A 25,250-nucleotide genomic window follows, 5' to 3' on the forward strand; every position below is an offset into this window, starting at 1 on the left:
GTACTTCAATTAAATCATACACTGGATATACCACAATGATAATTATGATGATGATGATGATGATGATTATAACTGTTGTTTCTTCTTCTTCTTTTTCATAAAGCAATATGATTCACTGCAATAATACAAGTGTTTGGTGGAAGATTAGGAGAGGGGGAAAAAGTATGACCCAGTAGTAGCAAGGGCAGACTTTTAGTCTGGTGCCTTAGCTAGTTGTTCTAATGCCACAGCTCGATAGCTGGCACTCTTGTATGGTATTCAACAGACTCATAAAACTTAACATTGATTTCTTGAAAACAGTTGAGAAGAGCATCTTATTAGAACAGCATATGTTATATATGAGTAACTGCTACAACTACACAAAAGATGAACAAAGATTGATGGCTCATTGGGTGTATATTTCCATCATCACCCATGAAAACCCTTACTAGAAAAAAAGACCAGGAGTATTTATACAGAAAAAAACCTCATGTAAATTAAGCATATAGTGACAAGAAGTAAACACAGTCTTAATGGACAACATGAAATGAATAACTGGCAATATGGTTAAAATTTCAAAGATACAGAAAAGAATAAGTCACAGGTACACAAGCTAGAACATCAATTAGAGAGTATAGTCCAAGATTCTAAAATACCTTAACGCCACTGCATTATTATCGAAGACAGAACAATGAGAGAACACTACATTATAGTTGAAATAATAACATATATTGCATGAAACAAATGGTTTGAGTAAATTGAGGTGAAACATGCACAGAACAACCATCAAAACTATGAAATGAAGTGTGCATGAGCACACATAAAATTACAAGACAAAAATAAATATTCTTCAATAAGCATCATAGCAGATGGGTGGAACACAGCCTCATGGTGTAGTAGTAGTAGTAGTAGTAGTAGCAGTAGTAGAACAGCCTCAGGTTGCAGTTACAGTTTTATTTCATGATCCATTTCTCCTGTTGTCTCTTGCCCCCACTGGTGTAGGGTCACCTTGCATGGTGTTGCAGCCATAGGGAGTGTTCACAAGATTTCAGCTGATAACCTGCTGTGATCTCTGAAATTAATATGTAACCATCAATCAGAAGTATATTATGGTGCATCTGAAGATGAGACATTAAGTCTCAAAATTGATCATGAACTAAAAGCTTTATACATGGAGAAAAACAAAAGAGGCCAAAACCTTAATGGAGTGAGTGGTAGACAGAAAAGCCAGGATAGGTCTCACACCCTCTAAATCAGCTTTGTATGCAAGGTGTGAATTTTTTTGGTCAGACGCCAGACATTTGTCATCAACCTTATCTGTGGGTGAAACATAGTTTATGCTCTGCCCCCTTGCCTTGCTACCTCCAATCCAAAGAAAAGCTTAATCCAGGTTGCTAATAAATTGCAGTATAGGACTGCAGAAATCCGGACATATCAGGACAAGTGATTGCTTTTACATCTCAGACCTTCTTGCCCACACAAAATACTAACTCCAACATAGAGAAGGAGGGGAGGTGCTGGTTATGGTTTATGGTTTTAAAAAGTTTTACATTTTCCTGTATGGCTCCAAATTTCACTTTGTCATGCACCATAAACCATTGGTATCATTGTTTAACCCTAAGGCTGGACTACATGACAAGGTGGTTCTGAGACTACAGCATTGGGCATTATTTCTCAGCCATAATTTCTATGATATCAATTTTTTGGACATCACATAACATGCTGATAAATTGTCCAGATTGCCCATGAGTCCTGAGCAAGTATGCAAGAGTGGCTCAGTGTACGTCAGGGAGTGTTGTTGCTTACAGTGGTGAATGATGAGTGCCATGTTGTAGTTCCATCTTCACTTGATCCACAGGTCCTCCAGCTCCTGCAGTCTTCTCACTGAGGATGTCTCACAAGAAAACATTAGCTCCATGGCATTTACATTGGCCTACAATAAGCACTCATATCAAACATGCACTGAGGTAATATCACGCCTGCTCACAGAACCAAGTGGTCCCTCCCCAGAAGTTTTTACCATGACCCTAACTGGCTTAATTATGAAATATTGCACACATAGATTTCATCAGTCCCTTTCTTGGGGAAATGTGGTTGATACTGGTGGATGCCTTGTCCAGCTTCCCTTATACAGCATGGATGTCCACCACAACAGTGAGATCGACCAGGGTGGACAAAAAGGTTGATAATCCAAAACAAAGGTTGGCTACTTTTTGAGGTCGCATTCAGAGACAATAGGTATATGAGACACAGAAACCAATTATGAGTGCAACGTGAGTATAACCAGCCAACTGAGGAGCCAACTCTGGGGTGTACAACTTGTACAGATGATGTCAGTATTTTCTCTCATCACATAAGGCAACAGGACTTGCCACTGCAACACCATGGTTGTTACTTAAGGTCACACGCGAATTCATCTTCCACAATGTGGGGAGAAACTGTACACAAGCTAGGAATGTCAACAGCACACATGTCAAGAGTGCAAGCTGACAGAGAGATAAACTGGGGTGCCTGGCAAAGTGCTGGGGCGTGGTGACAAGGGTAATGATGGCATGGGCAACAATAAATGAGAGGGTGGAGAATGCAAGGAGACCTCCACTTCCGTGCCTTTGTCATCAGGAATCGCCACTGATGCTCTGGAGCACAAGTTGTACTGGTGCGGATGTGGGAATGTCAAGGTTGGGTGTTCCAGATCAGGTTGATCCACTAGTGGGGTGCAGTCAGTAGGAACAGACAAAGTTGATTGGTATGATGGTGCTCCAAGCCTCTTGGAAAAAAACTGGCATTTGTGTAAGCAATGCTTGAGACTTGCATCATGCACTGTAGTAAAGAGATGGCACAAATGTTGTGCAGGTAGTCCTGATACATAGTGCCCATGACAATTAAGTCATTGAGATAGTTAGTACTAGCGGGGATGGACATGGTTAACTGTTCCAGATATCTCTGGAAGATTCCCAGAGCAGAAGATTCCAAATGGCAATTGCTTGTATTTGTATAAACCAAAGGTGGTGTTGCCAACCATAAAGCACTGTGATTCCTCACCCAGTAGGATCTGAAAATATGTACCAGCAAGGTCAATCCTAGAAAAATATTCACCTCCAACCCGCTTCATGAGGAGGTTCTCCGGATGTGGTGTGGGATAGTTTCCACCTGGGCCTGGGCATTGATTCTCAATTTAAAATCTCCACATAATCAGAGGGAGCCATTGAGCTTTTGACCACTGCCAAGGATGTGGCCCAAGCACTGGTTTTAACAGTTTCACTTAGCCCAGCTCTTTGGAGGCAATCGAGTTCCTGCTTAGAGCCACCTGTAAGGACACAGGAATAGGATGTGCCTGACAGAAACGGGGCACTGCATCTGGATGTAATGAATCTCAACAAAAAGGGGTTATCAGCTGTATTACCTTTTTGATTGGTAGCATGGATTTTGAGTTGATCCCAGAGAGAAACTGAACTGTCACCACACCTGACCAACATAAGGGAGGGTGGGGTCAAGCTAGGGGAACCAAGATGAGCATATGTTGGGAGAATAATTAAATTAACAGTAGCTCCTGTGTCCACCTGGAAATGGACATCCTGGTTTACAATCATGAGGTTGATAAGCAACTTAGCAGCAGATAGACCAGCCTGAGAAACAACTGCCTGAAGTTCATACAATGACCCACAATGCATGGGAAGAGTCGCATCTGACTGTCCTGATGGTTGATGACAGACAGTTCGGAGATGCCCATTCTGCCTGCAATTTGTGCAGTGTGCCAAGCAATCTGGACAGTCCACACATGGGTGTGCTGTGAAGCAGTCAGAACATGATAGGAAACCCTACTGCTTGTGCTGATGGGGTGTGGCAAGCTGTTCAGAGGCCATTGACATGTCCAAAATTCACAAATCATGATGCTGTTGTTTGGAAAAAGACTTAGAAGGATTCTGCACTCAAGGCAGCTGCTGAATCAAAGCCACTTGGGGTCACCACAAGGCTCTCATTTGCTGACCTTGAAAGGGGGAGAAATTTTGAAAATATCATCCAAGGAAGGGTTTTGTAGCTTGAAGGCAGCAGTGCATACTTCTAGATCTGGAACCAGTTGGACCGCTGTGTCTTGGATCAAAGCCACATCTAGTTTTACAAGCTGGATTTAACAAGTGATATTGCAATGTTGACTCATCCCTTGCAGTTCCCCACCCATGAGTGGTATGACTGATCAAGTTGCTTGCAGTGTTGATGGGACTCATGGTACAATGTGACCATGTGGAATTTTTGCAGATAGTAATTGAACAGCAATGAACAAATCTCCTTGAATGTGAGTGTGACAGGATTCGAGAGTGGAGTCAACTTCTTAAGTAAGAAAAACATCTCAGGGGAAGCCCAGGGAAGGAAGAGTGACTGTTGGAGAGCATCATCCAAAACTCAAAAGTCGCAAAATGCTGTTTCATTCACTGAAAATACGTTTCCCAATACTCTTGGGTGTCATCAAATGGCAGAAATGCAGATGGGTGCCTCTCCACCTTGGAAGTGACCACAACCTGGATGGTTTGTAAACCCTGAACCTGTAAGCAATCCAGCAATAGCTGAGTTTCCTGATAGAACAAATCAGTCCATCATTGAAACTGGTGTTAGAACTGCTGTTGCAATCCCTGTTGCAGGAGCAGTTGTTGCTGTTGCTGTTCCATGAGCTTCACATCCATGTGCCATTGCTAACCTTATACATCATTGCCAATCATAGTGACTTGAGTCTAAAAAGACTGCAAATGGATCATAAATTAGTTGGGACTGGCTGACTGGCTGAGGGCATTAACAGTGAGCCACTGGAAGTAAACAGAAAAAGAATAACAGAGAAGGGCAAACAGCAGTGATGGTATGGTGGAAGAAGACCAGAGGTAAACCAAGATCAAATGTAAGACAATAGCGAATTCAAAAATGATGTGTAGCAAGATCAATACTGTAGCCCAGTGAAATCATGAGTGGCTGACAGAATGGCTGCAGTGTTGGCCTTAAAGAGCAGCCGTGAGTCCATGTAGGCCAGCAGGAGAGATGTGTCTTTGTAGACAGCACTGCAGCGGTGACAGCTGTATGCACAGATTATGGGAGTGTTATCTAGCAGCTCTCATTAAGATCCATGCCTTCCGGTGGGCTTTCAAACTTGCCAGGCCAGGGTACCAGAGATTGTGTGATAGTTCTTGCAATCATCTGCCCTTGCTATCTTTGGGGTTGTGTGGATGACATTCTTCCAAAAGTCCATTGCTATGTCCCCCCTCATAGATTCTACTTACTAATTTGAATATTTGTTTAGTTTCCATTTCTCCCAGTGATTTTCGAAATTCTGAAGGAATGTGATCTATACCTCCTTCTTATTTGACTGATTGCAAGTCTTCCAAAACTCTAACCCTACTACTGCATTGCCAAAGTCTGCCACTTCTTCTTCTATCATATCAGTAGAAAGTCCTTGCTCCTCATAGACACCTGTAATGTACTCTTTCCACCTACTTGCTCTTTTGTCTGCATTTAACAGTGGAATTCCGGTAGCACTCTTAATGTTGATGCATTTGCTTTTAATTTCACTGAAAATGGTTTTAACTTTTCTATGTGCTGAACCTGTCCCACATATGACCATTTTCTTTACAATTCCTTCACATTTTTCCTACAGGCATTTTGCTTTATCTTTCCTGGACTTCCTGTTGATTCATTCCTAAGTGACTTATATTGCTGTATTCCTGTCCTTTCCTAGACTTTTATACTTCCTTCTTTTGTCCATCAGTTGAAGTATTTCTCCTGTTACCCAAAGTTTCTTCACAGTTACCTCCCTTGTATCTATATTTGACTGTGCAATTACTAGGGTTGCTCTTTCTTGGGTTGTCCATTCTTCCTCAACTGAACTGCCTACTGTGGTACTCATTTTTACAGTATCTAAAGCCTCAGAGAAGTTTGAATGGACATCAACATTCCTTTACATTCAGCATCACCACTTCTTCACATTGATTCTTGATGAGAAATTTCTTGAACTTCAGCCTACTCTTTATCATTAGTAAATTGTTATCTGAATCTATATCTGCTTCTCAGCACACCTTGAAATCCAGTATCTGATTTTGAAATATCTGTCTCATCAGGATGCAATCCAGCTGTCATATGTATCCAGGCTAATTTCAAGTACACTTCCTTGACTTGTGATTCTTGAACAGTGTATATGTTATTACAATATGACATGTGTAGCAGAACTCAAGGAGCCTTGCTCCTCTCTCATTCCTACTACCAAGCTTCCTCCTAAAACTCTATTTTCTACTCCTTCCCCTACTTCAAGTTTCCCATCCTCCATGATTATTAAATTTGCATTTCCCTTTAAGTACTGACTTACCCTTTCACTGTCCTCATATAATCTCTCTGTCTCTTAATCTTCTGCTTGTGATTGCAGGTATACCTGTGCTGTTGTTGTTGATATTTCTGTTAATTGTGATGAGAATAATCCTCTTAATGAACTGTTCACTGTAATTCACTCTCTGCCCTATATCTTATTATTTATGACAAATCTTACTCCCATTATGCTATTTTCTGCTGCTGTTATTAGTGCAAACTTTCTCAGGTAGATCTCCTCTTGTAAGAACACTCCCTTGTGCAATGGCCTACAAGATCACCCAACAACTCGTTTGAAATCACCAAACCACCCTGCATCGATTCAGAAGGAATCAGTTCATTTGATGTGACCTCTTAGTGGTGACAACACTGGAACAAATGTCCACCCAATAGTGTTCTCATGGATCAAGATGCAGCAATGAAAGTTGAGGGGTTCCACGTTCCATGCCAAGCCTGGTCAGAGCTGAACTGCATTAGGACAGGCCAAGGGAGATGTGGTTACACTTTGAAGAAATGGTGTTTCCATCCACCTGCTGACTGTGACTACAGAGCAGAAGAGCAAACAATACTTCTCATTGTTAAGGAGTGTCCAGTTTCCATTTGCAGTAGATACTTTTGTGTACTTGTAAAACCATACCATCTGTATCAACTGAAGTATGTTTAAAGTTTGTTCTTATCATCTCAGATACAGAAAGCAGAAGGCTGTTAAGAAAATCAGGACTGCAAAGTATTTTTTATAATTGTTGATTATATACCAGACTTATACCATGAGGACCAATTAGCTCTTGTGAACTAGTGTGTTTCTCAAGAGAACGGATTGGTGCTAAAGACCTTGCTGTTGTGTGCCCTTCAAACCTTTCCATCCTCCTCATCCTCCTCCTCCTCATCATCATCATTATCAAGAGAATGGAAAATTCTCTCCTACAGAGTGATTTCTACAGTTTAAACCAAACACAGGATACTAAGCTTCAAACATAGCAGAGAATTTATTTAATGATTGTAAAACCTTCAAACTGGCATCCACAACTCAAGAGGACAGTTGTATGACAATGCATTTAATGTGCCAGTAAAGTATGTAGGACTGCAAACTATAATTGAGAGATTCAACACTTTGGCTTGAGTGAATACTGCATTCTGGATATTCTCTAAATCTTTTGGGTAAGAATGCTGCTGAATGCTTGCGAACAGGTTTGTTTATCAACACATTTCCTTTATTTTAAATTCATTTCACAATTTATTTGTGACATCACTGTATTTGCTTCTTTACTTGAGCTTTTTCCTCAAGGCAATTTCATTTCTCAGATTTCTTCAAGCACTCCTACAGTTTCTTTTCTGCAAGTACTATATAGTGGAAATACTTGGAAGGAAACTTGAATGAGAAGAAGGTAAAAAAAAAAAAAATCTATCACCAAGAGTTTGTCAGCAACAAGACGATTCACTTGTCGCAAATGCTGCCACACTCTTCAGTATTGTTGGGCAGCAATAAAAGCAGCTTTTACTGAATTTTCAGGAGATACTGGCCAAAGGCCATTGGCAATGCATGAACCTATTCCTCTGCTTAGCAAGCTGCAACAACTGGAAACTGGGATTATGATTGTGTTTCCATTAGATAGTCTTGAAAGATTTCACTCCATGCTAAAACTTTTCCTATCAATCAACATTTACCGTGAGACTGTATTAGAAACTTAATATTGGCTCTGAGAACTATGGGACTTAAAACATCCGAGGTGATCAGTCCCCTAGAGCTTAGAACTATTTAAACCTAACTAACCTAAGGACATCACACACATCCATGCCCGAGGCAGTATTTGAACCTGCGACCATAGCAGTTGCGCAGTTCTGGACTGAAGCGCCTAGAACTGCTCGGCCACTGCGGCCGGCTAAACTTAATAGTCATTTATATTTTTGTTGGATTCTGTGTGAGACTATGTATGTATGTATGTCTGTATGTATGTAGGTAGGTCATTCTCTGTTTTATAAAAATTAAAAACTATCCCTGAACTACTGCTTTGCAAGGAAGACTTAACACATTTTCTGTATTATAAATTAAAAGTGGAAATGTAAACAGGATGAATTTTGATGACATAATTGATGATTTTATCAAAAAGAGGCCTAGACAAAAAGACTTATATGTGTTTTGATAACTCCCTAGACTGATGTTTATATTCATGATTTCAGATCAAAATGTATTCTTTTCTTTTTCCTTTATTTCTGTGAACAAACTGCATTTGTCTGATTTGTTTTGTTGTTATTGTAAGGTGAAATATGTCTTTCTCTCATACATGCCTCCTTCCCATTCAAAATGTGACACTATGTATGTTGAGCTTGTTCTTTCCATTACTTTGATATAGTTTTCCTTTTCATGGCAAATAGATAAGCAGAAATATAACTTTTAAGTGCATAGTCCTTGATGTATTTATTTTAAGTAATTTCGTTAACAATAACATTTTCTTGTAATGTTCAATCTTCATTTTATAGGGCAAATAAAAAATATATGACAACTAAAAATGCCGAAACTCAAAAACAAAGGAGTTGCAGGGGATGGATGGGAGGCACCAAAAAGTCTCTGGCTAGGGTACTACCATTCTCAAATTTCAACAATTAACCTCTCCCTGATTTATGACCCCTCTCTTGTAACACCTGCCACTGGAGTTTGTTGAGCAGGTCTGTAATGTTCTTAATTTTGATAAAACATGCCACTCTTCTCAATTTCTTCGGTTAATCAATCCTGTTAAGAGTCCCAGACTGATGATGAGCAATACTCAAGACTCAAGTGAATTTGTGTTTTGTAAGCCCCTTCTTTCATGGAAGAATTTCCTTAATAACAGAACAATGAATCTTATCCTGGCATCTTCTTGTCCTAAAAACTCGTTTTATTTGGCCATTCCACATTAGATTGATCCAGATGGTTACTACTAGGTATTTTATAGTTGTTACTGTTTGCGGTGATTTACAACCAATAGTGTAATTGAACAGTAGTAGATCTCTTCACCTATTTAATATGTTACTTTTATTCATGTCCAGGGTCAACTACCAGTTGCTGCACCAATCATTGATCATCTACAGGTCTTCCTCAATTAACAGCATCATCTGCAAACAGTGTTATGGAAATACCAAGGTTATTCACTGGGTAATTTGAATGTACTTGGAGTATCACCACAATTGCATCTACATCTGTCTACTTCTCCTTGGTAACAGTAAAATGTTGAGTTCTATCTGAAAGCAAGTCCTCTTTTGTTGATTAATTGACAGTGTGCAGCTGTATCAAATGCCTTCCAAAAGTCAAGCAACATGGCATTAACCTGGGCAGTGTTGTCTACAGTGTGCTGGACACCATGAACAAACAGAGCAGTCTAAGTTTTGTAAGATTTCAGTCTGCAGAATTCATGTTGATTTTTTGGTAGAGATTTTTGTCCTTCAAGAAGGTCATAATATGTGAGCATAAGACATGTCCAGAATTTTACAACAGATTGACTTCACTGATATTACACTGCCTATTACACTACCTGCTACACAGCCTATTACAATGAAGAGCCAAAGAAACTGGTACACCTGCCTAATATTGTGTAGGGGCCCCACAAGCATGCAGAAGGGCCACAACATGACGTGGCATGGACTCAACTAATGTCTTAAGTAGTGCTGGAGGGAACTGACACCATGAATCCTGCAAGGTTGTCCATAAATCCATAAGAGTATGAGGGGGTGGCGATCTCTTCTGAATAGCAACTTGCAAGAAATCCCAGATATGCTCAATAATGTTGATGTCTGGGGAGCTTTGTGGTCAGTGGAAGTGTTTAAACTCAGAAGAGTGTTCCTGGAGCCACTCTGTAGCAATTATGGACATGTGGGGTATTCCATTGTCCTGCTGGTTGCCAAAGTCCATCAGAATGCACAATAGACATGAATGGATGCAGGTAATCAGACAGGATGCTTACATATGTGTCACCTGTCAGACTCGTATCTACACTCCTGGAAATTGAAATAAGAACACCGTGAATTCATTGTCCCAGGAAGGGGAAACTTTATTGACACATTCCTGGGGTCAGATACATCACATGATCACACTGACAGAACCACAGGCACATAGACACAGGCAACAGAGCATGCACAATGTCGGCGCTAGTACGGTGTATATCCACCTTTCGCAGCAATGCAGGCTGCTATTCTCCCATGGAGACGATCGTAGAGATGCTGGATGTAGTCCTGTGGAACGGCTTGCCATGCCATTTCCACCTAGCGCCTCAGTTGGACCAGCGTTCGTGCTGGACGTGCAGACCGCGTGAGACGACGCTTCATCCAGTCCCAAACATGCTCAATGGGGGACAGATCCAGAGATCTTGCTGGCCAGGGTAGTTGACTTACACCTTCTAGAGCACGTTGGGTGGCACGGGATACATGCGGACGTGCAGTGTCCTGTTGGAACAGCAAGTTCCCTTGCCGGTCTAGGAATGGTAGAACGATGGGTTCGATGACTGTTTGGATGTACCGTGCACTATTCAGTGTCCCCTCGACGATCACCAGTGGTGTAAGGCCAGTGTAGGAGATCGCTCCCCACACCATGATGCCGGGTGTTGGCCCTGTGTGCCTCGGTCGTATGCAGTCCTGATTGTGGCGCTCACCTGCACGGTGCCAAACACGCATACGACCATCATTGGCACCAAGGCAGAAGTGACTCTCATCGCTGAAGACGACACGTCTCCATTCGTCCCTCCATTCACGCCTGTCGCGACACCACTGGAGGCGGGCTGCACGATGTTGGGGCGTGAGCGGAAGACGGCCTAACGGTGTGCGGGACCGTAGCCCAGCTTCATGGAGACAGTTGCGAATGGTCCTCGCCGATACCCCAGGAGCAACAGTGTCCCTAATTTGCTGGGAAGTGGCGGTGCGGTCCCCTACGGCACTGCGTAGGATCCTACGGTCTTGGCGTGCATCCGTGCGTCGCTGCGGTCCGGTCCCAGGTCGACGGGCACGTGCACCTTCCGCCGACCACTGGCGACAACATCAATGTACTGTGGAGACCTCACACCCCACGTGTTGAGCAATTCGGCGGTACGTCCACCCGGCCTCCCCCATGCCCACTATACGCCCTCGCTCAAAGTCCGTCAACTGCACATACGGTTCACGTCCACGCTGTCGCGGCATGCTACCAGTGTTAAAGACTGCGATGGAGCTCCGTATGCCACGGCAAACTGGCTGACACTGACGGCGGGGGTGCACAAATGCTGCGCAGCTAGCGCCATTCGACGGCCAACACCGCGGTTCCTGGTGTGTCCGCTGTGCCGTGCGTGTGATCATTGCTTGTACAGCCCTCTCGCAGTGACCGGAGCAAGTATGGTGGGTCTGACACACCGGTGTCAATGTGTTCTTTTTTCCATTTCCAGGAGTGTAGATGTATCAGGGGTCCCATACCACTCCAGCTGCACATGACCCACACCATTACAGAGGCTCCACCAGCTTGAACAGTCCCCTGCTGACATGCAGGGGCCATAGATTCATGAGTTGGTCTCCATAACCGTACACATCCATCCACTCAATACAATTTGAAATGAAATTCGTCTGACCAAGCAACATGTTTCCAGTCATGAACAGCCTGATATCGGTGTTTATGGGATCAGACAAGGCATGAAGCTTTGTGTCCTGCAGTCATCAAGGGTACATGAGTGGGCCTTCAGCTCCGAAAGCCCATATCAATGATGTTTCATTGAATGGTTCACATGGTGACACCTGTTGATGGCCCAGCATTGAAATCTGCAGTAATTTGCGTAAGGGTTGCACTTCTGTCATACTGAATGATTCTCTACAGTCATAGTTGGTCCCATTCTTGCAGGATCTTATTCTGGTTGTAGCGATGTCAGAGATTTGATGTTTTACCAGATTCCTGATATTCACAGTACAGTCATGAAATGGTCATAAGGCAAAATCCGCACTTCACTGTGACCTCGGAGATGCTGTGTTCCATCAATCATTCACTGAGTATAACACCACGTTAAAACTCACTTAAATCTTGATAACCTGCTACTGTAGCAGTAGTAACCAATCTAACAACTGCGCCAGACACTTGTTGTGTTATATAGGCATTGCCAGCTGCAGTACTGTATTCGGCCTGTTTACATATCTCTGTATTTGAATTCACGGGTCTATACTAGTCTCTTTGGTGCCTCAGTGTATTATCTATCTGACAACCTTCTTGACAATAGGAATGAAACTGCACTGTTTTCAAGTTGCCTCGTACCCTTTGTTGTCCAAATGACCTATGCTATGCTGCTGCTGGAAGGGGAGATAGTTCTTTTGCATAATCCCTGTATAATTTGAAACTCTCACAGTTATTTCACCTAAGTAACTGAACTGTATTACACTTTCTCACAGTGAAACCATACGAAATGCAGTATCTTAGCATTCTCTCAGCCATCTTCCATTTTGGTGCCAGTATGGTCACTGAACAACTGAATAGATTATTTTGATCCACTTACTGATTTTATGTATGAACAAAACTTCTTAGGATTTATGACCATATCAGGTGGCAAAATTTTACTTTCAAATTTATTGAACACATCTTGGATTGCTCTCTCATTACGCTCACTTTGTCACTGAAGCACAGTCAGTCTCATTCGTCATGACCTTGCTCAGCACCTACAGGCCTAAGGCATATTGTACAATGCTTCTGAATTTTATCAATTTGTGCTCCACATCTTCTTCCTCATCAGAGCTATAGTTGCTCAGATACTGTGAAATTTGTTTCCTGTCATGCTTTATAAGCAAAAATAGTTTCTTATCTTGCTTAAACTTTCTTACAACCCTTGTACTAACTGATGCTACGCTAGCCATATGGTCATTTTGTCCTCCACCTCACCCCATTTATATTAATTTATTTAAAAATTTCCTATCTGTTTGTTACTAGAATGTCTAAAATGCTGCCCTCATGTGTCTGTGTCTAACTGTTCAAGTATGATATAATTTGATTCCATTACTGCCAGGGATTTTTCTGAGGTACGAGGATTGGCACAGGGTGCACACAGCCTCATGAGGCCAACTGAGAAGCTACTTGAATAATTAGTAGTAGCCCCTAGATCAAGAAAGCTGACAATGGCCAGAAGAGAGGTGTGTGACCCCATACCCATCCACACCACATCCAATGATGCTTTTGGCAGGGGATGACATGGCAGTTAGTCTGTCCCAATTGGCCCATCAGCCCCAGAACCTGGAGCTTTGCTTTGCTTGCTTGATCACATGAATTCCTGTCTCTCTGCATTATCAACAATAGTCAGCATAGTGTATCTGCTGCTACAGCATAAGGATACAACTGTGTGGATAGTTTCCACAGTTGACTTTTGCCCAAAGATACAGCCAATGCACTTCTGGCTAATTATTGACAGTGTTCAATTCACCTTGTGTCCACACAAATCAAGCACAGTCACTTTTCAGTTCCTTCTATGTAAAACTATATAAAATCACAAAACTATGTGCTAACCAAAGCAGTCAGATGGTTACTGAGAAACTACAAACAGCCCGCAACAAGAAATCAAACTACTGGCAGCCTAAGTCTACACTACTAAAATTACGATACATACAAAGTATAAACAAAAAAAATACAAACCAGTTCTGGTGTCTTTTACATGTCACTGAAGGTGATACAACTAAATAAAGTCACAAAAATCAGATGGGCAAGATGCTGTATCACTGAAAATACTGCACAGCACACAGGCAGAGAGCTCTTGTAAATTATTCAGACACTTAGGAAGAAATTAATAAACTCCACTCAAGATGGATACATACACAGATACTATTCATTTCTTCACAGAAGCACGTAACAAAATGACTTAGTATACACTGTCTATGCTCTAGGTACTAATGTGGCTGTTCTTGCCTCAGCATCTAGAGCACTATTCCTCTACTGCTGTATCCTACTACTGATTCTGGCTTAGAATAAGTTAAACAGACTACCATCATCTCCTGATCTTTTTCTGCTGTATCACACCAATGGTTCCTACATGAGAGCTCCAGAACAATGTTCTCAGTTCCTCTGCTGTACTGATCTCATATTCCCACTTGGAAATCTTGAGCTAGCCAGTCTAACTTAAGTTGAATTATCCATTTAAATATCTCTAGCACTTTGGTGGTAATGCATGAAATGTTTATGATTTCTTTAAATAAAAATATGATGTCTGCTTTAGTATCCTCACTATCAGTTATGTGCATGTACACAGATGAAATGGCCAGCTTTGTGGTCACAATATGTTTGTGACATCAGATACTAGTGAAAATCACACCACTCCATCTCTTGGCTAATTATACAGCAACCTCTTGAGATGTTCAAGAAAGAATAGATAGTCTCATTTGCAACTGCTAGAGCCTATTCTTTCTTGAACATCTCAAAGAGTAGTGGTATTCTGTCACAACTTGAATATACAAAAACATCCCTCTGTATCCTAATTATGACTGTTGTGCTTTTTATGTAGGTGAAATGGCCAGCTCAACAGTTCAGCATGTTCTCAATATAATGGAGTAGCAGCATGTTGCAGGTTACAAAACACCTTCCCATCCCTTTAAGCTCTTCCACTCTAACCTCCCTCCATTTTGACAGAAATTGTTGCTCTCTTTCATTGCAGATACTTTTCCTCAGTGCCCTTCATTGCCATAAAATCACTTAAAAGAATTTTGGATTTCATTGTACCTCTTTTTATCAGATCCCCACTGGGCATGCCCACCCACACACCCACCCACCCACCCACCCACCCACACACACACACACACACACACACACACACACACTGATTCAAATTTATTGGTAAACACCTTAATAAGCACCTTATAATGCATTTGAGTAATGAATCACGCCCCCCCCCCCCCCCCACACACACACACAATAATACTAACCATACTTAATTCTTGAAGTGATATCTTAAAGTCTTCAGTCTATCTTTTGTAGCTGATTCTATTGCTTTTGGGAAAGTGACAGCAGAGGCAGGCCAGTAGTTTTCTATATCCTATGTGTTAGTTTTCTCTTGTAGACACACAACTCTTGCTTACTTTATGTATTCCAAAAGCCACCTGAACCAAAAGACTCACTTTTTAAATGTTGTTAAGGTATTATCCATTTGGTCTATACACTCTACACAGAATTATCCACACTAATATTATAAATGTGAAAGTAACTCTCTGTGTTACATTTTTATGACTAAACTGCTAAACCAGTTTCAGTAAAATTTGGTTTGGCGATATCTTTAACCCTTAGGAAGAACATGGGCTATTTTTAGAAAGTGTGTAGCTATTTATTGATTTGAAGAATGTTATGTGAATTAAGGAAAAATATTTACTCTTTGAAAAAGTTATTTACTCTTTTAATTTTGAACTTAAATGTATGTGTGAAAATACTATTATTGGTTGACATGTTCTTCATAATACTATTCAGTGTAATGAATACAGTACTTATGCAATCCTTAACATGTTTAATCCATATTCCCACACTAATACTGTTAAATGAGAACATAGCTCTGCCTGTTTTGTTTTCACCACTCAACCACTGAAGTGATTTCAATTAAATTTGGTATGGAGATAGCTTGAACCCCAAGGAAGATCATAAGCTAATGTAGAGAGTAAAAAAGAAAATAAAAGAAAAAAATCAACTCCTAAGAGGGTGAAGTGGAGAATGGAACAGCTTTTCTTATACCAATGATCATGGCAATGTTAAAAATTATTAAATTTTTGCATAATGTGCATGTTGTATAACATACAGCTGCTTCAATAGCGCCATGCATAGATGCACACTCCTACCCATGCCCCTCTGCATGCACTGCTCAGCAATGACACTGGGTGTACCACATTGCCACATTGTCATATGTTGCGGCTGTTTGGTGGAGGGGACCGGAGGGTGGATGGGGGAGGGAGGGGGGGGGGGGCTAGGCAGAGGTGGGGGCAAATGGCGCACATCCCGAGCTATGCTTATTCATACAGGCAGATATGTGAGGAACTTTCTGTGACAGAATCACTCCTCAGTGAATTAAAGGATGCCAAAAATTATGTCAAGGTGCTGGAAGATTCACTAAGGGATATTACTCAAACTCCTATGAAGTCAAAAATTGATGAACTGTTTCAGATCAATGAGTGCAAGGCAACTTTCCATACTATGCCTAGGATTAACTATCACATGCTTCCAAGTACCAAATACAACACTTTGACACCAAATATACCTAATTCAAAGAGTATTAAGAAATATAATAGTGGAGGTAAATAACAAACACAAGAGCAACAAAGAACAATCACTCATATCACTAAATGCAGTCAATAAGCCTTCATTTACTCCACCTACAGCAAATAAGATGAAAGCAATTAGTAGCAGCAAGGCATCTTTATGTAAAGAACTGATGAAATGTTTTGAAATCTGTATGTATTCTGACAATCAGGGCAGAGGAACTGTTCCAATAACAAATGGTGTACGGTATTAATAGCAGGTGCCAACAATGTTTATAAAAATGATCTCAAAGGAGCCACAAGATGCATAAGGAAAACACTGATGTTACTGGAGAAGCAAATAATGATTGTTTTAGGAATTCTACACAGATACAACCTTCGTAATTTCTCCTGTGTAAACAAAGAGATTGAGAAAGCAAACAGACTGTATTACAAAATCTGCATAGCCTTTCGGAACTCATTCTTGCTACACACAGGGGATATGGATTTTGAACTCTTTACCAGGCATGGTGTGCATCTTAATGGGAGGGAAAAACTTTGTTTGTAAAAAAATCATGGAAATTATGAAGAATACTCATTGTACGTCTAGTTCAGCTGCCATTCCTCTAGCTCAGATAATCCCAACAGTACCAGAAAGTGCTAATAATATTCATACAAAGTGAAGTGAAGTGTCCCAAACCTCAGGAACATCATCAGAGAATTCCTCTCAGACTGACAGTACACAAAGAGTGTCAAGGAATATGTCCCAGGAAAAGTTATGCTAGCACTTTGAAGACAGCAGCAGCAGCAGCAGTTCCAACCTCTCCTATGGAAATGAATACACAAGACACAACACCAGCAGCATTGGCCAGTGAAGTGAACAGAAGGAAAAATGTGCCTTCTTCCCCATATGAATGATTTTTTTAATAGATAACAGACCAAGGAAGAACACAAGATGAACAGATTTAGGATGTTATTTGAGGTAAGTGGTTCATCAGAAAGTAGTAGTAATAATAAGCAAAATAAAACCAATTTTCTCCAATTTCATATAACACATAATAATTTTCAATCTCTAACCAACAAATTACAAGAAATAGAAATAATGCTAGACTCTGAATTAAAAGTTGATGTTATCCACATAAATAAAAAATTAAAAAAAAGCAAATAGAAACTGTAAATATACCTGATTTTCTCCTAGGCAGTTCTTCATATCTCATTATAAACATCATGGGACAGCTATCTCTTCAAAGCAGAATCTAAGGTATAAAGAAATCCAAATACATTCTGATTTGATTAAAGAAAAAGTATTTGAAATGCCAGCTACTGAATTCACTGACATCCACCTTACCATTGTCACTTGTAAGTATATTATACACACAATAAAAGTTTTAGAAATTCTAGCTCACTACGAATTTTTATGGAATTACTATATTTATTTGGATATATTTGCTTTGTGTATCTGTGAAGTGATTGAGGTATGCTAAAGTTGCTTGTATTAACTAAACGAAATGATTTTTTGCCTTGTTTCACAAAACTTTATTATTTTATGTATGGCCTTCCAAAACCATACAAAAAATAATAAAGATTTGTGAAAAAAGGCAAAAAACTGTTTACTTACAACAACATACAGTGTTTCACCAAGAATCCATAGTTATATCAATTAAAATGATATAGTTGCTGACTTTTTCCTGATAATCTGCCATACTGTTAATCATTTTTGTAGAAGTAACAAATAAGGATATGGTTATCTGACTATTTTTGGAGATTATATAGTATATAATTTTACAGTTAAGAGTGAATGACTGAATTATGAAAAGCATTTAATTCATGTTCCAGTAGATATTATAGTTTTAGTTATAGACAGCCACCAGTCACCTAATGGGAACATTCCAATATTTATTTCAAAATTTCACAGAGTACAGTCTACTGCAACACTACAACTCACAGTAACCCAATATTTCACTATTGTAACATTTTTTACAATGATTCCCACTTTGACAAAAAAAGAACTATGTTAGCATGTCACAAAATGGAAAATAAGAACAATAAAAACCTAACAGAAAAATAGCTGATAGGTGTGTCAAAATTATTCCACCACAGCAGTGTTACATATTCAGCCATTATTCACTCTACTCACGCACCCCTCTCAGATTTAGTTATAAGTTGGCACAGTGGATAGGCCTTGAAAAACTGAACACACATCAATCGAGAAAACAGGAAGAAGTTGTGTGGAACTATGAAAAAAATAAGCAAAATATACAAACTGAGTAGTCCATGCGCAAGATAGGCAACATCAAGGTTAGTATGGGCCGAGGAGCACTGTGGTCCCATGGTTAGCGTGAGCAGCTGCGGAACGAGAGGTCCTTGGTTCAAGTCTTCCCTCCAGTAAAAAATTATTTTTTTTATTTTCAGACAATTATCAAATTTCAAGCATTCACACATAATCAACTTCACTCTCCAAAATTCCAGGACATGTTCAGATTTGCTTGGACATATGCAGGATTTGACGGTCTACACACGGAAAAATTTGAAAATGTTAAAAACATGTTTTGACAGAGTACAGAGAAAACTGTGCGACTGTGAAACTGTTACATTCATTTGTTGCAGTTTATGTGACAAACTCTTGGCTGTGATTATCACATCCACGGGAAAAACCCAAATCGGGCAAGGTAGAAGAATCTTTTTACCCATTCGCCAAGTGTACAAGTTAGGTGGGTCGACAGCATATTCCTGTCACGTGACGCACAGGCCATCACCAGTGTCGTATAGAATATATCAGACGTGTTTTCCTGCGGAGGAATTGGTTGATCTATGACCTTGCGATCAAATGTTTTCAGTTCCCATTGGAGAGGCACGTCCTTCTGTTTACTAATCTCACGCTTTTGCGGTGCGGTCGCAAAACACAGACACTAAACTTATTACAGTGAACAGAGACGTCAATGAACGAACAACAGATCATACCTTTGCGAAAATAAAGAAAGTAAAATTTGCGCTCGAGGGAAGACTTGAACCAAGGACCTCTCGTTCCGCAGCTGCTCACGCTAACCACGGGACCACAGTGCTCCTCGGCTCATACTAACCTTGATGTTGCCTATCGTGCGCATGGACTACTCAGTTTGTATATTTTGCTTATTTTTTTCATAGTTCCACACAACTTCTTCCTGTTTTCTCGATTGATGTGTGTTCAGTTTTTCAAGGCCTATCCACTGTGCCAACTTATAACTAAATGTGAGGGGGGTGCGATGGGGAGGTTCCCTTGTGAGTAACATGTCTTGCCTTAACAGTCTGAAACTGAAGGTCGGTGCCTTGGATTATCACACACAAAGGATCTTAATGCTGACACTAATACACATTAAGTTATTATAAGTGTTATTCTGCAATGTTTAAGACCCAACGTGGACCTTTTATCATTCTTTATAGAGGAAGTGAAACAAAATGCATTATGTATCTGTGAGCACTGGCTGACTGAAGCAGAAGGTACTTTTGTACAGGCTTGGATCTTGAACTGGCTACAATAGTGTCAACAAATATTGATGTCATTGTTATCTCTGTAACCATTCAGCAGATGGTAACTTTGAAAACTTTATTGCACAGATGACGAACTGTTCATCTTATCTTACATACCTTAAGTCTAAAACTGAGTTGTGTGATGCCTTCCATGTACATACACATAGTTGAAGTATTAGAGAGAGGGTCTTTATGAGCTTAATAAACAGCTATGGGCCCCACAAGGGCCAGTGTCACAGTACTTGGGATTATAATATCAGTGTAGCTGAACCAATGGTTGCAGATCACAGTGTATTAGTAATGTAGCAATGGAACTCAGTATGAAGCAAATTAAAAGAATTTCTGAATGACAACTCCTTCTACTCAATAAATGAATTCTTAGATATGAAGTAGTAACTGTAAAAAAATTAATTAATAATTTTGTGTAAGGAAAATTTATGTTAAAGTGATATGTTACGAAATGTCGTATTCATGATCTATAGAACAAGGATTAATGTATGTATGTACGTATGAAGAGTGCGATTAAGTTGCAACCAAGCACATAACACTCTCAGAAGAAGTTTTATTAAAGAAGAGAGACCAAATGACCTAAAAGCAGCACTGTCTGGTGTAAACTGGCAACAGAAAATTGCAAAAATGTGGGCCAGTGATTCATTTGATTGTCTGTTCCAAAACATAAGAATTTGATGACATTTTCCCAATAATCTTCAAGAAGAATCCTGTAGGTGAATCACAAGGAAGGGAAAAACCTATCACAGGGAAGGTGTGGTGAATACCTGTGCTAGATAAATTAAAGTGCACTGTCATAATGTTCTGAGACTGGATGAAGATAGCTTTAGATCTTTCAACTAAGGAGCTGCTTCAGTGTAATTACTTCAGAGCCAAGTGAATTTACAGAAAGGGGATGCAAAAAAGAAATACAATGACAAGTTCATCAAAGAGTCTCATTATCCATGTAAAGATGCTTGGAATCTGGTAAATGAGCACAAGAACAAGCCTAGCTCCACTGTAAATTCCTGTAATCCTGATGTCTTGAAACAGTATTTTGTTGGGATAGTGAAAATACTGTAAGTGAAATTCCAGACTCATACTTGTACCCTACAGCTGTTGCATTATTAAAAACTTGAGCGAAGTGCACCTTACGGACATTGCAAAAATAGTGAATTCATATAAACATTCAGAGAGTGCAGATATCTATTGCATGTCTTGCACAGTCCTGAAGAAAATTATTCCAACGCTTGCTCAACCACTAGCCATGGTAATCAACAAATGTTTATCTATTGGTGTCTTCCCTTAATTCCTGAAAGTGGCACATACTATACCAGTCTACAAAAAATGTGAACCACTTGAAGTGTTCAGTTTTAGACTGATTTAAATAATTCCAATTTTAGCTAAAGTTACAGAGTCTGTGATGAAACACAGGATACTAAGTTGCAATACATAAAACTCAAAACAGCATTTTCTACCAAGGAATAAAACTGTACAATGAATTACCAAAAGAGATAAAAGAAATTCCAAAAATACACTTATTTAAAAAGGTAGCTAACAAGTACCTGTTATGCAATACATTTTATACATTGAAGGTTTACTTAGATAAAACAGAGTAAGGGTTTGGTAAAAAAATTTTATACAAATAAATAATAATAATGATTATAAAACATCCAGCATTCCACATAACACCTTCACACTATGTTTTTTCCCCTTCTTTTTACCTTTTCTAGAAAAACTTACCCCCAAGCTATGCATTGCATAATACTAACATCTCTTCCTCTTTCTGAGCTCAACATCTCACTCATTGTAGAGGGATGCTGACTCAGTTTATCAGGATAGCAAATGGGAAGTTGTGGTCAGAGAAATTATGGCACTGACACTCTGTGACCTTGGCAAGGCATTTGACTGCATCTTGCACAAGATACTGCTTAATAAGCTGAAGTGTTGTGGTATTGGAGGTGTTGTTCTGCCAACTCTTCAAACTTATCTTGAAAGCCAAATGCAGATACTATCAATCCATGGAGCAAGCCCGCAAGAACAAAAATTGGAGCATGGTGTTCCCCAGTGATCTGTCATAGGACCTCTCCTGTTTCTTATTTTTGTCAATAATATAGGTTGCAACAACAACATGTTACAGTTTGCTGATGACACCACCTTCTTTGCCAAAGGAAAAACTGCTGCACAAGCTCTACAAGCAACAGATATGCTTTTTGAGAACATCAAAGAGTGGTTTGTCAAAAATAAAATGTAAATGAATGAAGAAAAACCACATCATCTGGTATGCAGCCTCAGCAACATTGGATGGCAGGATAATATGGAAGCTGTCAAACTGCTGGTATTCCTGATTGACAAGCATTATCAATGAATGAGCATACAGTGTGTGTGTGCTCCAAGTTCACCCATGAGACTAAAGGGTGTATTAACTTACCAGTACCTTATAACAGTGTATTATGCACTATTTCATAGCTACATTAACTGTAGCCTACTATTATGGGGACACTCTTTGGGCTGCAAGAACATATTAATGCTAAAAAGCTATTGAATCATCACTTTAAGCAAAAGATTGGAGGGCTGCAAACCTAGGCCTGTATTCACTCAGTTAGGAATAATGACCATTTTCAGTCAGTATGTGTTTTTATGCCTCACCAGTGTAAAAGAAAATCAAAGGCCTTCCAGCTTGAGGCAAGAAATATGTAATTATGACACCCACAACAAGAGGAATATTGATATACCAAGCTGTTGATTGTCTGGAACATAAGATAGCTTTCCAATGGTTGATCTAAAAATGTTCAACATACTGTCTCAAGAAGTGCAGTGTCTATTGCTGGGATTATCCAAAAGGAAAATTGCACAGGATTTGAAACAGCATCCATTCTACTCTATTGGAGAATTTTTCAAATGACCAAATTTGTTGTACAAAATAATGTTGTTTTCATCTGTTAAGTATATCCTTATTGCGAGAAATTTTCCTTACATGTCATATGAAAGACTGTAAAAACTCGTATGTAATCTTGATGCGGCCCATCCAGTCACAACAGGTAAATGATGCAGAGGTAGTAACAATACAGTACTATGGAATTTAGGGAGACAAAGTGTATTTGGTAAATGCTTCCTTCACTGTTGCATCAGCTATCCCATTCTCCTTATGTGCAGATAACCAGCAGAAACATAAATTCTCTCTTGCCTTTCAGGTACCAGTGTCATTTATAATCTGTACTGCTTCAAAAATTGCAAAGCCCCCAGCTCATATTGTCAGGTTATCATTTACTGAGGGAGTGTTCCCCCACGGATGCTAACTTAACTGTTGTTTCTATGTACCATTCCTCAAATGGCAATTTTGAAAACATCATCAACAAATTGGAAAGCTGTCTGTGTCATCTCATGTGCCTAGGAGCAAACACCACCTTATGTGGAGACTTCAACATCCATATTGGAGAAGGTAGTGACAAAGAGAGAGGTTTTATGAACTTAGTAAGCAGCTATGGACTGTTTGTAGGTTATTTACCAACAAGAGGACATATCTGCTTGATGCAGTTGTTACAGACCTAAATAGTTGTGACAACAAAGTAAATGTGGTTGACCCTATGCTTACAGATCACAGTGCAGTAGTCGTGAAGCTATGGACAAACTCAGTAAGTACTCAACAAATTCCCAGACAGCATTCAAATCATGTCTTCAGAAGTAGGGTTATTACAAAGAAAAATTTAGTTGATTTCAGAACTGCAGTGTCTTCTACAGATTGGCATCAAATGTGTGAAGAACTGGCACCAAATGATACATTCAGTCCCATGTTCCAGACTCTTAAAGCCAAATTTGATGAAAATTTTCCACTAAAACCCAAGAGATATCTGACTGCCAAATCAAAATACATACAGAAAACAGTGAAAGTAAACAGCTGGTATACATCCAGATTGGCTAAAATATAAGGCACTGAATGACTACTAAATGTCAAAGCCACTGGAGATATTGGCATCAAGGACAGACTATACTGCAATTATCTATAGGCCAAAAGGATGTACTGAAAAGAAGTAGAGAAAGCAAAGATGGAAAGCAATGCCAGATTTATTGAAGAAGTTCACAATCCTTGAAAGGCACATGGGATCTGATTAATCAACATAGGCAAAGCCCACCTCTTGCTCTACTTCTTGCACCCCAGATGAATTTAATGAATATTTTATAAACATAGCAGAAAGCACAGTAAGTGAAATTCCTGTCATCGGAACAGATCCTGCAGCTGCCGTGAAATTTGGAAATAAATGCAGCACAGTAATGTGGAAGTGAGTGTATCCAAAATACATAATAAAAATACTAAAAGACTACAAACACTGAGGGAGCCCTGAGATTTATGGCATGTCCTGTACTATATTAAAAACTATAGTCTGCAAAATTGCTCAACCACTGTCAGTAGTAATAAATAAATGCCTCCATACTGGTGAATTTCCAGACTTCCTTAAAGTAGCATGCACAGTACCAGTTTACAAAAAAGGTAATCCACATGAAGTGTCAAGCTACAGGCCTATATCTATAATACCAGTGCTAGTTAAGGTGATGGAGTCCACAATGACAGATCAGCTACAGTATTAAGTTATTGTGAAGGAAATAACCTCTTTTATTATACACAGCACAGCTTTTGGAAGGGCAAGTCAACTACAACAACAGTATTTGACTTAGTTACAAATATAACCCAGGTTTTTGAAGACAAGGAGTCTATAGCACTGGTGCTCTGTGACCTTAGTAAGGCATTTGATTGTATCTCACATAAGGTCCTGCTCAGCAAGCTAAAATCATATGGTATTGGGGGAGCTATTCTACAAACTCTTGAATCCTACATAAATAACAGATGACAGATTGTATCAGTGCAAGGAGCAGAATCAGGTGAAATGAAGCTAAAACATAGTGTGCCACAGAGATCCGTAAAAGGGCCCTTGTTGTTCTTAATTTTTTAATGACATAGGCTCCAATGGGGACACCTTGCAGTTTGCAGAAGACTCAACTTTGTTCTCAGACTGGGAGAACGTACTTCAAGCTGTTCAACAAGCAGAAGTGAGGCCAAGGCTTGGTTCATCATGAACAAGATGAAAATTAATGACCAGAAAACACAGAGGATGATATGCAGCCTAAGTAATACTGGAGAACTGGGTGACACAGCAGCTGTTAAACTTCTGTGCTTTTTCGTTGATACCAAGTTAACCTGGCAACAACACACTAAAGACGTATGTTTCAAACTCTCATGAGTCCTATACCTCTTGAGGAAGCTGAAAAGTGTT

General features: G+C 39.8%; 1 long non-coding RNA gene across 1 annotated transcript in view; it reads right to left on the bottom strand.

Moving 5' to 3' along the window:
- Positions 1-498: 498 nt before the first annotated feature.
- Positions 499-25,250, bottom strand: part of LOC124721355 — a 30,000-nt gene continuing 5,248 nt past the window's right edge. Inside the window, exons 2-3 of the long non-coding RNA XR_007006320.1 lie at positions 17,669-17,741; positions 499-1,051 (exon numbers count right to left, since the gene is read on the bottom strand). This is a non-coding gene — a long non-coding RNA (uncharacterized LOC124721355). The remainder of the gene's footprint in view (positions 1,052-17,668; positions 17,742-25,250) is intronic.

Source organism: Schistocerca piceifrons, chromosome X (genome assembly GCF_021461385.2).
Source record: "Schistocerca piceifrons isolate TAMUIC-IGC-003096 chromosome X, iqSchPice1.1, whole genome shotgun sequence".
NCBI classification, from domain to species: Eukaryota; Metazoa; Arthropoda; class Insecta; order Orthoptera; family Acrididae; genus Schistocerca; species Schistocerca piceifrons.